Raw genomic sequence first — 13,446 nt, 5'->3', positions numbered from 1 at the left:
GACACCGAAAAAAACCCTTAGGGGTGTAAATTATTTTACAGTGTGCACTCCCTATGGTTCCGCACATGGCAGGAAGCGTATCCCGAAAGCACTTAACGGCAATTCCTTTTTAAGGCTACGTTTTAGAACATCCCACAAGGACACTGCGTCATGACAGTCCAAAAAGATATGCTCAATCGTCTCTGGTTTTCTGCATATAAAGCAATTCTCAGACCAAGGTACAAAAATGCCTTTGCTTTGCAGCCACGGTTTCACTGGGAGAGTGCCTGTATGTAGTTGAAAAAAGACTTAACAGAAGCTCTTACCGGCATTCGTTTAACTCTCTTAAGAACATCTCGTTCTGAACCTAAAACAAATATTGTACGATACAACGGTACAGGCAAGAATACATCAACGAGATCTTTGTACAACTTCTTACTAGTAACAACAGCCAGATATTCACTAGCAAATCTTGCTTTTAGTATTCGGAAAGACGCGACTACTTCACGCAAAAAGGCACTTAAAGGCATTGGCCCCGTATACATGGACGACACTACATAATCAAGCAATGAATCGCGCAATCTAGCTTGAATCATTGTTCTCAGAAAAGCATCCTTTTGATCACGCAAAAAAAGAAACCTGCTTACAATCTGTTTGAGGAACAAATCTGACAAACCCAACCCCCCATTCAACACTCTATGGAACAGATTACTACGACTTGTACGTTCCCATGTTGAGGCCCAAATAAACATCGCAAATACTCTATGCAGCTTTTGCACAGATATCCTCGGCAGACATAACGCTTGCATCACATAAAAGATTTTCGCGACTAAAAACAAATTACACACGGTGGCTCTTGCAAATATTGAAAATTATGCCCTCTCCATTTGCCGGTCTGGGCTTTCATTCGCACTACTTCATTGTCCCAATATTCTTTGCTATCTCGATGATGTTCGAGGGGGACACCTAGGTAGGTGCCTGGAGTTACCGCCCATTGCATGTTACAAAAAGTTTCAGCCTTGTATTGCCAATTCCCGTGCCAAAAACCAAGACACTTGTTCCAGTTAATAGCACTTCCACTTGCAGTACAAAATTTTACAGCCTCTTGTACAACTGCTTTAACACTGTCATGGCCCGTACAAAACACTGCTACATCATCAGCATATGCTAAAACTCGAACTTCAGTTTTATGAAAAGTGTAACCCCGAATGTTTGGGCTCTTCAGGAGCCGCAAACAAAAGGGCTCAAGGTAGAGAGCGAAAAGCAGCGGGGATAAAGGGCAGCCTTGTCTCACAGACGACTGCACAGGAATGCCATCACTTAACTGCCTATTAATTATCAGCTTCGTTATACAACCATTGTACATCATTCTAACACCTTCTGTAATAACAGTTCTAACATTGATATGGTCTAGGATCGAGAACAGAACTTCGTGTACGACTTTATCGAACGCCTTGTGGAGATCTAATTGCAACATGGCCACGCGCCCATACATTCCGTCACAACATACAAGGACAGTTCTAGCTGCGTGAACATTGGTAAAGATTGACCTGCCTTTTATGCCGCATGTCTGATGTGGCCCTACAAGGGACTTAATAACACTTTGAAGGCGTCGAGCGAAAATCTTCATGAATATCTTATAGTCCACGTTTGTTAGACTGATGGGACGGTATGATTCAAAAGACTGCAACTTAATCGGATCATTCGTTTTAGGAATTAGTACTAGTACGTGGGACGCTCGGAAGGATGGAGGACTTGTTTTCATTTCCTAGAATTCGCTAATCAGCCTTTCAGGTGCAACTGCCATTTCTGTTCTAAAGGCTTTATATAGAGATGCACCGAGACCGTCTGGCCCAGGCAACTTGTTTGAACTAAGCTCCAGAATCGCTGATTCAATTTCCTCAGCCGTAATACTGGCTTCTAGAGCGTGCACAAGGTCATCCTCTAATCTCGGCATCAGCGATAGGAATTCTGTTCTGAAGTAGTCAGTCTTCGGAGTATTAAGGCTGAATATATCTGTGTAATGTTCGACGAATGCCTGCTTGATTATGTCTCTTCGATTTGTGATTTCGTTTTGATAGCATATTTCCGTTATCTCTTTCGACAGAGCGTGCCTTTTTTCATCACTGAGTGCGCGTTTGGTAGGCGTCTCTCCGGACCACAGTTTCTCGTTACGCGCCCTTATCACTGCGCCACGGTACATTTCTTCGTCTATTGCCTCGAGCTTAGTTTTAGTCTCTTTAATTTATTTTGTGAACAATCCCGGCTCGTAGCACTCCGTACTTAGCATAAAATCTAGGGCACTATGCAGCTCTTTAACTCGTTTTTCTTTTCGCCGTAGCGCACATGATCTATCAATAGCGGCTATTTTAATATCACATTTGAACTGCTCCCATACTTGCATAAAACTTCCGGAGTTACTTCGCAGCATGTTCGCTATGTAATCCTTGACTTTAGTCACGTACTCTTCATCTTCCAGTAATTTATCATTAAACTTCCACAAGTCCCAATTAAATTTCGCAGCTATTCTCTTCGTACCGATTGTAGCCATGACTAGGCAGTGATCACTAAAAGAGACATAAATCGTCTGGTAGTCAGAACATAACAGCGAACATTGACAGGAACATATATATGGTCCAATCTAGCATGACTGCCTCCCTTAAAGTGAGTGTACATTGCCTGGCCTTGATGCGTTGATATCAAGCCTACATCTTCAAGGTCATGCTCACCTACAATTTCGGAAAGTAACTCGGTGCTCCGATCTCGAAAGGAACGGTTTGTTGTCCTATCCTCTGGTCTACAGACGCAATTGAAATCACCAAGCAAGATCACCCGCCTTTCAGTAAGCAGGACAGGCTTCACCTGTCGGAAGAAACTCTCCCTTTCAGCAATTGCATTCGGAGCGTATACACACACAGCTCTCCAAGCCACGCCATCTGATTCAAAATCACACGTTACCAGACGCCCACTTTCACACGAGAACACAGTGTCAACAGCCCCAATACCATTTCTTAAAAAAATAACGCATCCACCCGCTCTTCCAACAGCCTGACATACGCAAACGCTGTATCTGCTACGATAGACCGCTACCATTCTGTCTGTTTGTTCTCCGTCTTCAATTTTAGTTTCCTGAACCGCGAGCAAATCTATTTCGTTTTCGAGCAGAAGGCGGTTCAGTTGCAGTTGCCTTCTACGCGCCGACAGGCCCCTTACATTAAGCGTAGCAACACGTAGGCTGGACGTGAGGTTGGTAGCCATCTAAGGAAAATGGAGGCGCCGTTCAGTCTACTCACACATCAAACAGGGTGAATCCATATCCATTAAGGCGTTTGAGCTTAGTACTGACCCGATCAAAAGAGAAAAGACCGGGCTTCAACCGTTGTGGCAAAAGAAGCCTCCGCTAAGGCGGAGGGAGAGCAGACGCAGTACTGCGTTCCGGTGGCAATTTCGGTTTGGGCTTGAACGGTCCGCGGCGCGTTGAAGGTGCCTTCGGCGGAGGCTCCTCGCCGCGTTCACCGACCAATCTCGATTCCTGATAATCCGAATCCTCGTGAGCCCACTTCACTGGTACACCTGACGCTGCGGGCATCTCGGTATCGGCGTATTCCTGGTTGTCGCCCTGCTGCCCAGTCGTAACCAGGCTTACAGCAGTCACGCTATGCGCTTTTTCCGGAAGAAACGCTGGCTTTGATGCGACGGCCGGCTGGGTTTTGTCCTTACCGGCTTGGTTGGCATCTGCAAGGGGTGCGGTTTCCTTGGATGTTGACTCCTTGGTAGCATCATCTCCCCCACTTCCGCGGGTTGCTTCGACCGCGTCTGCTTCATCCATGATGTGTTCGACCGCTTCATCACTTCGTGCCTGGCCCGTAACATTAGCGTAGCTACGCACGCACTGGGTCTCATCGTGGCCGAAACGCCGGCATAGCCCGCAGCGTGGCACCCGACACTCACGGCGTATATGTCCTTCTCCACGGCACCGAAGGCAGAGCGGAGCCCTACCAGGAACATGGACGAGAGCAACGTCCTCACCAACACGCAACTGATGGGGCAAGTCCTCGATGGTAACACCCACCTTCAGTTTCAGTGTAACCGAACGTGTTGTTGAAGTCTTGTCGATGCAGCCTTTAACATTCCATTTATCGCGGGTTATTTCGGTCACTTTTCCGAACGCTGCTAATGCCACTCGCATGTCGTCGTCTTGCACACCATGGAGCAGCCAAAACAGCTTCAGCCTGACGCCTCGGTTAGTCGGGTCAATAACCACGCAGCGGTGGTCTTTCACACTGAAAGCTTCGGCCTGCAGAATCCTTGCCTTCGCTCCTTCGCTGTTGAAAGTAACGGCCCACAGGAGGTTCATCTGATATGCCCCAAGGGCAACCACATCCGGCAGCAATGACAGACGCGCTAAAGCGTCGCGAAAATGCTCGACGCTATATGGCCTGGCGGTGACATCACCATGCAAAAATACTGTGTTCAAAACACTCGAACCTCATGGCAGGTGCGGGACAACCATTTCATAATCCTGGGCAGGCATTTCAGTACTCCTGATACCGCGACCCGGCTGGGTCGCTAAAGCCGCTCCTTGTGAGCCCATGAAGCACACGTCCGTCACGCTCAGTGGCCGGAAGTCGTCTCGACTGAGCCACGAGTTCGTTGCTTTGAAGCGGTACAAAAGCGCCTCTAGTGAACGCGGTGTTGCCTTAGAAACGAGCTGTTTCTAAAGGCCCGTTTATAGTCTGACGTTATCGGCGCGCGAGCGAGCGTCGTTCGCGGTCAGTCACGCTACGTCGGTTGCGCTGCGCCAGCCGAGATGCCATCCCCTCTATGCTTCAATGCGCGCGCCGTAGGCTGCTATCTTCGGAGCATGCGCAGAAAGTTCGCCAAGTCGCGCGCCGTCCGCAAAAGCCGTCTGCGGAGTTGTGTTGGCGCCTTTTTCTTCGCGCGCAATGCATTGTGGTGCGAGAGTTCCTCCGACTTCGACGCGCGAATGACTCAGGAGCCATATCGGCGCCGGGCCCGTCGGGGCGCGTTGGAAGCCGCCGGTTACGTTAGCTGCGCCGGTGCGCCCGACTATTAGCGGCGAGAATTAGGAGTGGCGCCCTCTCGCGAGTGACGTCACGGCCAGGACACCGCTCGCTCCGGCTCACTCGGCTGCCGCGCGCGCTCGTTCCCTTCGTGTATGCTTGGGGTATGGGTTGCTCGAGCCGTACGTATTGAAGAATACGTCGGCTTATTTCAGCTGTCATACCTTAACCACAGTTTCTTCTTCAAAAGCGTGTGAGTCGAGAAACTTTGCGGCTTGGATATCGCAAGCTAAGTAGCGTTAAAGGGTACTACTAGGTTTTGCAATGCATATATGCGCCGTGTCCATCGGTAAATATTGACTAAAAAAAGAATATCTGCAAATTCAACGCGCGAAGTTGTGTATGATGCTTCGCTAAACACTTAACATTCCTTTAGTATTTAGCTATGAGAGTCATTGCGTTTTGCGTGGAAGAAAAATTTGGTAATTGGCGTCAACATGTTATCCGATGTTAGAAAGACACTGCCCAGCGAAGCTGTCATCATGATTCCTATTACTCTGGTGTGTTGTTCTATTCAAATATGCCCATTCATTAATGCGTAAAAAATAGTTATGTTATTTCTTATGAAAAAGTTTGCTGCTACTTTCATCCCCCTCTGAAACAGGCCTCCATAACATTAATTGCTCATGGCTGCTAACACGACGGCGCGTCATGTAGAGTGTTTACATAGTTAATTCACAAACACCATAGTAGCAATCACCTGAGATAAAAGTTTCGTTGTTAAGACCGAGAGCCACTCAATTGAAAGTGATGAAATGTTTCATTGTGGCCGATCAGTAGCCTTTATCGACAATATTGTCACGTGGTAGTGACGGCGAAGAAAGAAGCAGTACGGTGGAATACAAAACTAGCTTTTATTGGGCGAACCTGTGCCCACAAAACAGGCTACACTTATAGCACAACGAAAGCGGCGAACACAGTCGGCGATCGTCGAAAATCTGATCAGCGGGTCAAGCGCGTCGGCTTTTATACAGCAATCATCGAATGTTCCAGATTAAACGTTGGGACCCGCATGCCTTCTAAAATGTTCTACACCATTCGTGTCAAGCGATGAAATCAGATAACACAACGTTCGGCGACAACAGACAGCGGGTAGAAGCATCGATAACTTTCCAGAAACTTCGGATACATGCAGGCGCGTCCCGCGCTGTGCGATAACATTTGTTCGGCGGCAAAACTTGTCGCCCGATAAAGACAAGTACACGTGTCAATATGGCACACCCCTGATCACGTAACGGTAGCAATCGACTGTCCGTATGGCGAGGCACGCTATGTTCGCGAAACCCATCAGTTCACTACAACTTCGAATTAAAAGCATAAAGCATTTTTTACAGCACCAACTGGAATGGTTAAAGTATTCTCGAGCTACTACACCGCAGCTTAGATTGCCTGTATACAAAAGGAAAATTCAAGCACCTTCTGTCTCACCATGTCTCGAACCAGCGTTATTTAATTACACAAACGGATAACTATTTGCTTCGTCGGTACATAAAAGAGCACCTTGCAGGCTAAATTAAGTTTGCTCCAATCCAATCGCAAACATTCATAAAGAAAGCACCACAAGCCTTGCATATACTTTCACTTGATTTCTGACCCTCCACCGGGGGAATTTCGATATCTTCAATATGTCCCATACTACTAATCATTGACGCTTCGACTTCTTTCTGGCTGCAGCTATGCGGTCCATCAGGCATACTTCACTAAAAAAATTGAGCCCAGCAGCCTATGTCAGTTCGCCAAACAGATTCGTCATGTATATTCCTCAAGCAGCAAGCACCAGTAAATTTCTCAAGTGAGTTTAATTTGATTTGATTTATTAATTTCCATTTACACACACACATGTATAGAGGAGTGGTAAGTGGAGGTGGATGAGCGAAAAAAGCCGCACAGACGCAGCTTGAGGTAACTTCACCCCCTTAGGTACAATATGGCTGCATGGGGTAACACATCAAGCGCCATATAAATTACATTTATATAGTGGCCATAAAACATTGCAGTTATACAATATATGAAAGAACAGTGAAATATTTCCACAAAAATCGACAGAACAAGTAAGCCGAATGATAACGAGGGTGTCTCAAAGAAGAAGCGGAATGAGAGAAGAAGACACAATCAAGCTGGTCAGAAGCCTAGTGGTCAGCAGAGTCACGTACTCGCTCCCGTACCACAACATGACCAACCACGAAAAAGAACAGACGGAAACGCTACTAAGGAAAGCGTATAAGACGGCGCTACATCTGCCTAGAAACACGCCCAACGATAAACTGTTACAGATGGGCCTGCGCAACACCTTCGAAGAACTCGCGGAAGCGCAGCTCGTTGCACAGATCGCCACGCTCCAGCAGACTGCCACCGGCCGCAAGCTCCTAAAAAGAATAGGGCATAACACAGGCGGAATAGAGGATCGGGCTGCCAGCATCCCAGACAGCGTTCGCCAGACACTGGAGGTTAGCCCCCTACCGAGAAACATGGACCCGAATCTCCACGCCGCCAGAAGGCAGGCACGAGCAGATTTCGTGGAACGAAACCTAGCCGCACTAGAAAACACCGTATACACAGACGCGGCCGTATACCCATGGGACCGCAACACTAGAATGTTTAGAGTCGCGGCAGCAGTGGTAAACCACACGGGAGAACCAATTAGCTGCGCGACCCTGAGAAACTGCACTGTAACGGAGGGGGAGGAAGTCGCCGTAGTTTTAGCGGCGGCTGAAGGTTACCGCAGGAACAAATCTCTGATAATTCTAACGGACTCCAAAGCAACATGCAGGAACTACACACAAGGCAGAGTCAGTAAGGAAGCACTGAGAATCCTCCTCAAAACAGAGCCTCCTAACAAAAAGATAAAACATAGGTCTTCTGGATACCGGCACACACCGGTATAGAGGGCAACTCAAGGGTGGACCGCCTAGTTCGCGAACTCACGCACCGAGCAGGGCAGTCGGAAACCCTAGAGGCCCCCTTAACGGTGGAGCCGACGTATGCAGAAATACTTAACCATTACAGAGGAAGGAGACTTAAATACCCCCCACCCCACACATCACTCACACAACATGAGGCAGTAAGCTGGCGAAGACTGCAAGCAGGTACGTTCTTCAACCTGCACACATTACACAAAATGTTCCCTACCCAGTACAGGGATACATGTCCGTGGTGCGGAACAACTCCCACGTTATATCACATCACGTGGGAATGCAAGCGTAATTTCGCATTCCATAAAGTAAATAACCCAAGTGCGGAACAATGGGAGGGTCTGCTCACCAGCAGCGAGCTCGCAGCCCAACGGGCAATTGTGCAGCACGCCTGCGAGGCAGCAAGACTCAGCGGTGCCCTGGAATAGGGGCGCCGACCTTGTGAAGCGGCCAGGACTCAAAACATGAAGACACCGGCCCACCGCCAATCTCTCTGAGATATAGAGAATTAAAGTTTTTCCATTCCATTCCATTCCACAATAACAATGCAAAACACACTGCGGCATTGAAATAAACAAATGATATACACTCGGTAACATAGACAAGAAAAGAGGAACATAACATACATTATTAATCATTAACAAACGCGCTCTAAAGAGGTGAGTTGAACGTGTAGCACGGAGAAGGGAATATATATTAGTACATTCCTATTTGTACTCTGTAAATAGCTGTAAGCCTTCATTAACTTTGCTTCACATTTCCGCCGCTTAAAAAAAAAATAAACACGTGAAGAACCGCCTAATGTTGACAAGCAGTTAAAGAAGCAAGTGAGGCGTGTAGGATCCAAGCTCCAGTATTAGTTAAGTCCCCGTGCTATTGCAGAGCGTTTCTGTGAGGAAATGCAAAAATTCGATATTATACCATGAACTACTCGTCGTGAGCAAACCTATTTTAGCGTAATAAAATCAACGTAACTGCTGTAGAAGTCATATATAGCCAGCTTTGTGACATACTTGTTGCACCGCGGCAGGTATGGTATCATAACTGGATTTCTATAGGCTATGCTTTTGCGATTGTCTATCCGCGTATGGAAAACCCGCAATGGGCTTGGCTGCGTCGCTTCGGCTGGCACTGTAGCGTTGCCTTCGAGAGCTGCATTGTTGTCTAAGAAATTAGCTCTTTGAATAAATGTTCGCAAAGGAAGACGTCGTAAAAATATATTTGAGACGACCACCATAAGTATACAAGCAGAAAGAACGAGGACGAACAAACGAAAACACCGCAGAAAGCGCCCGGACAACGCCCGAACTGTAGCAGACGACAGGCGCGAGTCCGTGCCCTGACGTCACGCGAGCGGCGCTCGCAGCGCCGCTCGCGTTCGTTCTCGGGGTAATAGAGGGCTCGTTTTCGCCGACGTGACGCAGCGAGCGCGCGGGCGGGCGTTATGTCGGACTATAAACGGCCCTTTATTGCGAAAGCAATACTGCTCGCACTTTCGGCCCATCGGTGGTCGTGGCACCTCCATCACAGCTGCGCGTCACGTGACCGTGTGACGTCACGCCAGACCGATAGACGGGGCCCCAGCTCGCGGCATCGATGGTCGAGGCCATAGAGTTACTATACTGACTCTAGAGGACAAGCTACCCATAGGGCCTATGCATTAAAATCGGGAACCGCAAGAGCGCCGCCATGTTGCTACGCACCGAGGTTTCCAGCTCCTGAAAGGCTTGCTAGACTTGGTGACAGTAGTCAGTTTTAATCCTGCAACAGTAGCAGCGTAGCAGCATGGCGTCTCGCTTTTAGTGTTGTGATGTGTGCGTGCAGCCGTGTGTTTGGGATTTATAAGTCGGTTCTTTATTCTATGTTGCGGGAAGGTGTGGGTGTGGTCCATGTTGGCCGTACAGCTGGCAGTTATGCAACCGAGGGATGATCCTGTTCAAGTTTCCGGCTGTATGCGGTTTTCAGCGGTCACGCCTGTTGCAGGAGTGTCACTCGACGACGTTACGAGCTCGAAGCTGTGGTCAGATTCCTCGTTGGCGTTCCGTAATTCTCTTCGCACGGGCGCGGTATGTTGCAAAAGCCGCTTTCGCGATCTGTCGTCGCGACGATAGATCGGGTTTTTTATTATTGTAAGTAATGATCCAGCTGTAGGGCACATGTAACCGACAAAGGGAAGTCTCAGGAGAGCACCTGAGATGATAGTAGAGTACGCGGCGCAGGAACTCCAGGGCACCCGAGGGACAGTGGGGGGATCAAAGCTCGAAGCAGAACGGTACGTAGGTTGGGGCCGCCGAGACAGGTGTGTGCCAGGGAGTGTTCGCACGGACATCTCCCCTAGCACGCGCAGCCGTGCCTCGCAAGGTCGAGATACTTTAAAGGCACCTGTGCCCATGATCTTTCTTTTGCCTCGGCGCAGTGAGCACGATTAACGAGAATAATGTGGAGGGCATCCGGTGCAGTCGCGAATGCATCATGACAAATGTAGCTCGCGTCGCCTGGCGTCTGTAGTAATATCAGAGTTGGTTGTATGAACTTTATGCATAATACGCTTTGTTACTAGAGGACGGTGTTGGTACATTTTTTCGTACCGCCCTAATCCTATACCCCCACTACAAACACACACATACCCCCTTTTTTATGTATACATACAATTCCTTGCCATGACGGATCATAGCCTCCTTTACTTTTGAAAAATAGAGGAGGCTATGGACCGATTGACCAGTTCAAGTTGTCAACTTGTCAGTAACTGTCGTAGGAATCACTGTAATAAACACAATTCCACGATCGGATTGTTTACTTTCATTTTTTGTTGTAACACTGATGACTACATAGAACTTTATTTTGTATATGTGAGCGAAGTGTGTGGATATCACGAGCTTAAGCCAATGTGCGATACACAGACAAAGCAGCTGCTACAACATGAACTGCATTGAGAGCCACACAGCACATACGTAATTAAAGGTGCAAAATATAGGGGAAGCTTCAAAATACACTCTGTAGCACTGCAAAGTATAACATATATTGTATGTGTACAATAAATGTTCAAAAATACAATGCATCAATGTCCCATTTGCCTTCAAGTTTATTATGAAGTTCAAGTTTACTGAAGTTTATTATGAGCATATGTACAACAGGAATCTACTAACACACCTGCAGTCAAGGTGGCTGTTCGAGGTGTGCTGGCTGCCTCAGTGTAAGAAAAAGAAATTGGGTAAATGTCGACACCAGTGCCACTGCTTCTTGCCTCTGACCTGCACGTGCCTCTGCGGCATCTTTGGGCACAAGTGTGCTGGCGTGGCGAGGCGTAGGAGTCATCCGAGAGAAAGAGTATTGTTTACATGGAGAAGTGGCTGTTCACATTGCCTGTCACTTTCCCTCAAATGTTTCCTTGGCGACTAGGGTGACACACCCGCAGTCAAAATGGCTGTTCGAGGTGTGCTGGCTGCCTAAACGAAATAAAAAGAAATTAGATGAATGTCGATACCAGTGCTATTGCTTATTGCCTCTTACCTGCATTTGCCTCCACGGCCTCTTGGCTTGCGGAGTCTGTATGAGGGAGCTGCTGTGGCTAGGCGTAGGCATTGTCTAAGCAAAAAGAAAAGGCCATATTAATGGGGAATTATGTAAATAAATGCAGTTGTTATGTCTGCTTCTTGCACTCTTCTTGCCTAAAAGTTTTCAGACATAGTGTCCAGAACACACCAGCACTTTGGCTGCTTCTGCTTTTTACCTGCAGGTGTTGCTGCGAGATCCTTAGTATGGCTGCGTGCAGCATTGTAACACTTGGTGGAGGCATTTGAAGTGGTAGCCAAAAATATAAAGAATCGTCCTTGTCTGCACGAATGCTTTCAATTTCTAAATGCAGTGGTAACTATCACTATTGGTGCAAGGCCCCCCCACATCTATGCGGCAAGTGCCATAGCTCGAAACTGAATTGTTCCTTTAGTGTTTCACAAGGCATCTGATATGTCCACATTAGATGTGATGTGTTTGTTTTTATTTATCCCAGTGTGGAGAGAGCATCATTAAATGGCTGAAGTACTATAGCGCCAAACAGACAACACAAGAAGAAGAAGACACCGACGAGCGCTTACGTCCGTGTCTCCTCTTCTTGTGTCGTCTGTTTGGCGCTATAGTACTTCAGTAATATGCACCAACTAGCCCAACAAAAAGTTCTGCTGGAATATGATTAAATGGTTTTTTTTGCGTGTCTTGTTTTTTGGTTTATTTCTGAATTTATCGTGATGCTAAAGTGACTTATGTAATGGCAATCAGCTTTTGTTTTGCAGAAAAACAATGCATTTCCTGACCCATTGTTTGACATCCCCTCACTCGCATAATTTTGCAGAGTATTCTACCTATATTGACTTGCTTGACCTCCACTAAAGGGTCTTGCATTTTCAAATACGACTCTTTCCTCATAATCATTCGACACTTCTCATAATTTCTGTACCTTGGGCTTCCGATACTCTGCATTCACCATTTTTGCTTGTTTCTGACTATACATAAGTATCTTCTTTAATTTAAAGCTTACATTTTACTTTTGGAACAGGAAGGGCTTGCCATTGCATATCTGCATAAAAGGGAAGCATGTTTCATTAAACATTTGCAAAATCCAATTGAAGATTGATGAATGCAGCTTGCAGTGTGATATGACTGAATGAGCCATAAAAGTAACTCATCTCACTTGGTAAATGAAAGCACATATTAGTGTGATGCACAAGATACGTTACACTAACGTGGTGGTTCTCTTGCTTATACAGCAAAATAATCGGTGCGCGAGAAAATAATTTTTGCACAACCCTCGTACACACTGACTTAAGGAAAATGAGCTGGAGCTGTCCATATGATGTACTTATTTTACCTGCGAGTATGGCAAACAAAAATGTGTCCCAGCTGCTTAGTGGTATTCAGGAATGTCAGTTTTGCATATGTGCCTATTGTCGAAAATAATTGAATTTTGAAAATGCTCGCAGGGATCTGATGTGCATATCTGCAGTTTATGGATACATGTAAAAGACTCAGCATCAAGTGCAAGTGAACAGTCCCACAGGCCCGGAGTCGATCATGCAAATAGATTCGCTTCACAAATTTGTGACCAGAAAAGATATTCCACATGAAATGGCATGCAAGGAAGTGTTGAAAATATTGCACAGTTAATAAAACGCCTAAGCTATTATTATGTGGGTTGATGCACTCGTTATGCAAAACGGAGGTGAGGCGTGCAGACAGGACACAAGAGCAGAGTACTTACAACCAAACAACACGAGCGCCGCCCACTTCTCTACTCTTGTGTCCAGTCTGCACGCCTCACCTCCGTTTTGCATAATGAATCCTTACGAACTAGCTCAGCTTTCTGTCGTTCTAAGTCTCGATGCACTCGATTTCGTCCGCATTAGGCACTCGCCTCTTGATTACTTCGTGGCACAGAAATACTCGGCATGAGGCTGTTTTTCTGCTGTGGCCTTTGT

General features: G+C 46.9%; 1 protein-coding gene across 3 annotated transcripts in view; it reads right to left on the bottom strand.

The window, feature by feature from the left end:
• LOC135897789 (cytosolic endo-beta-N-acetylglucosaminidase-like) overlaps nucleotides 1–13,446 on the bottom strand; it is a 435,797-nt gene that overhangs the window by 83,305 nt on the left and 339,046 nt on the right. The gene's annotated exons all lie outside the window — the stretch shown is intronic.

Source organism: Dermacentor albipictus, chromosome 7, assembly GCF_038994185.2.
Source record: "Dermacentor albipictus isolate Rhodes 1998 colony chromosome 7, USDA_Dalb.pri_finalv2, whole genome shotgun sequence".
NCBI lineage: Eukaryota > Metazoa > Arthropoda > Arachnida > Ixodida > Ixodidae > Dermacentor > Dermacentor albipictus.
The sequence above is the reverse complement of the archived record's forward strand: the minus strand, read 5'-3'. Positions and strand labels throughout refer to the sequence as shown.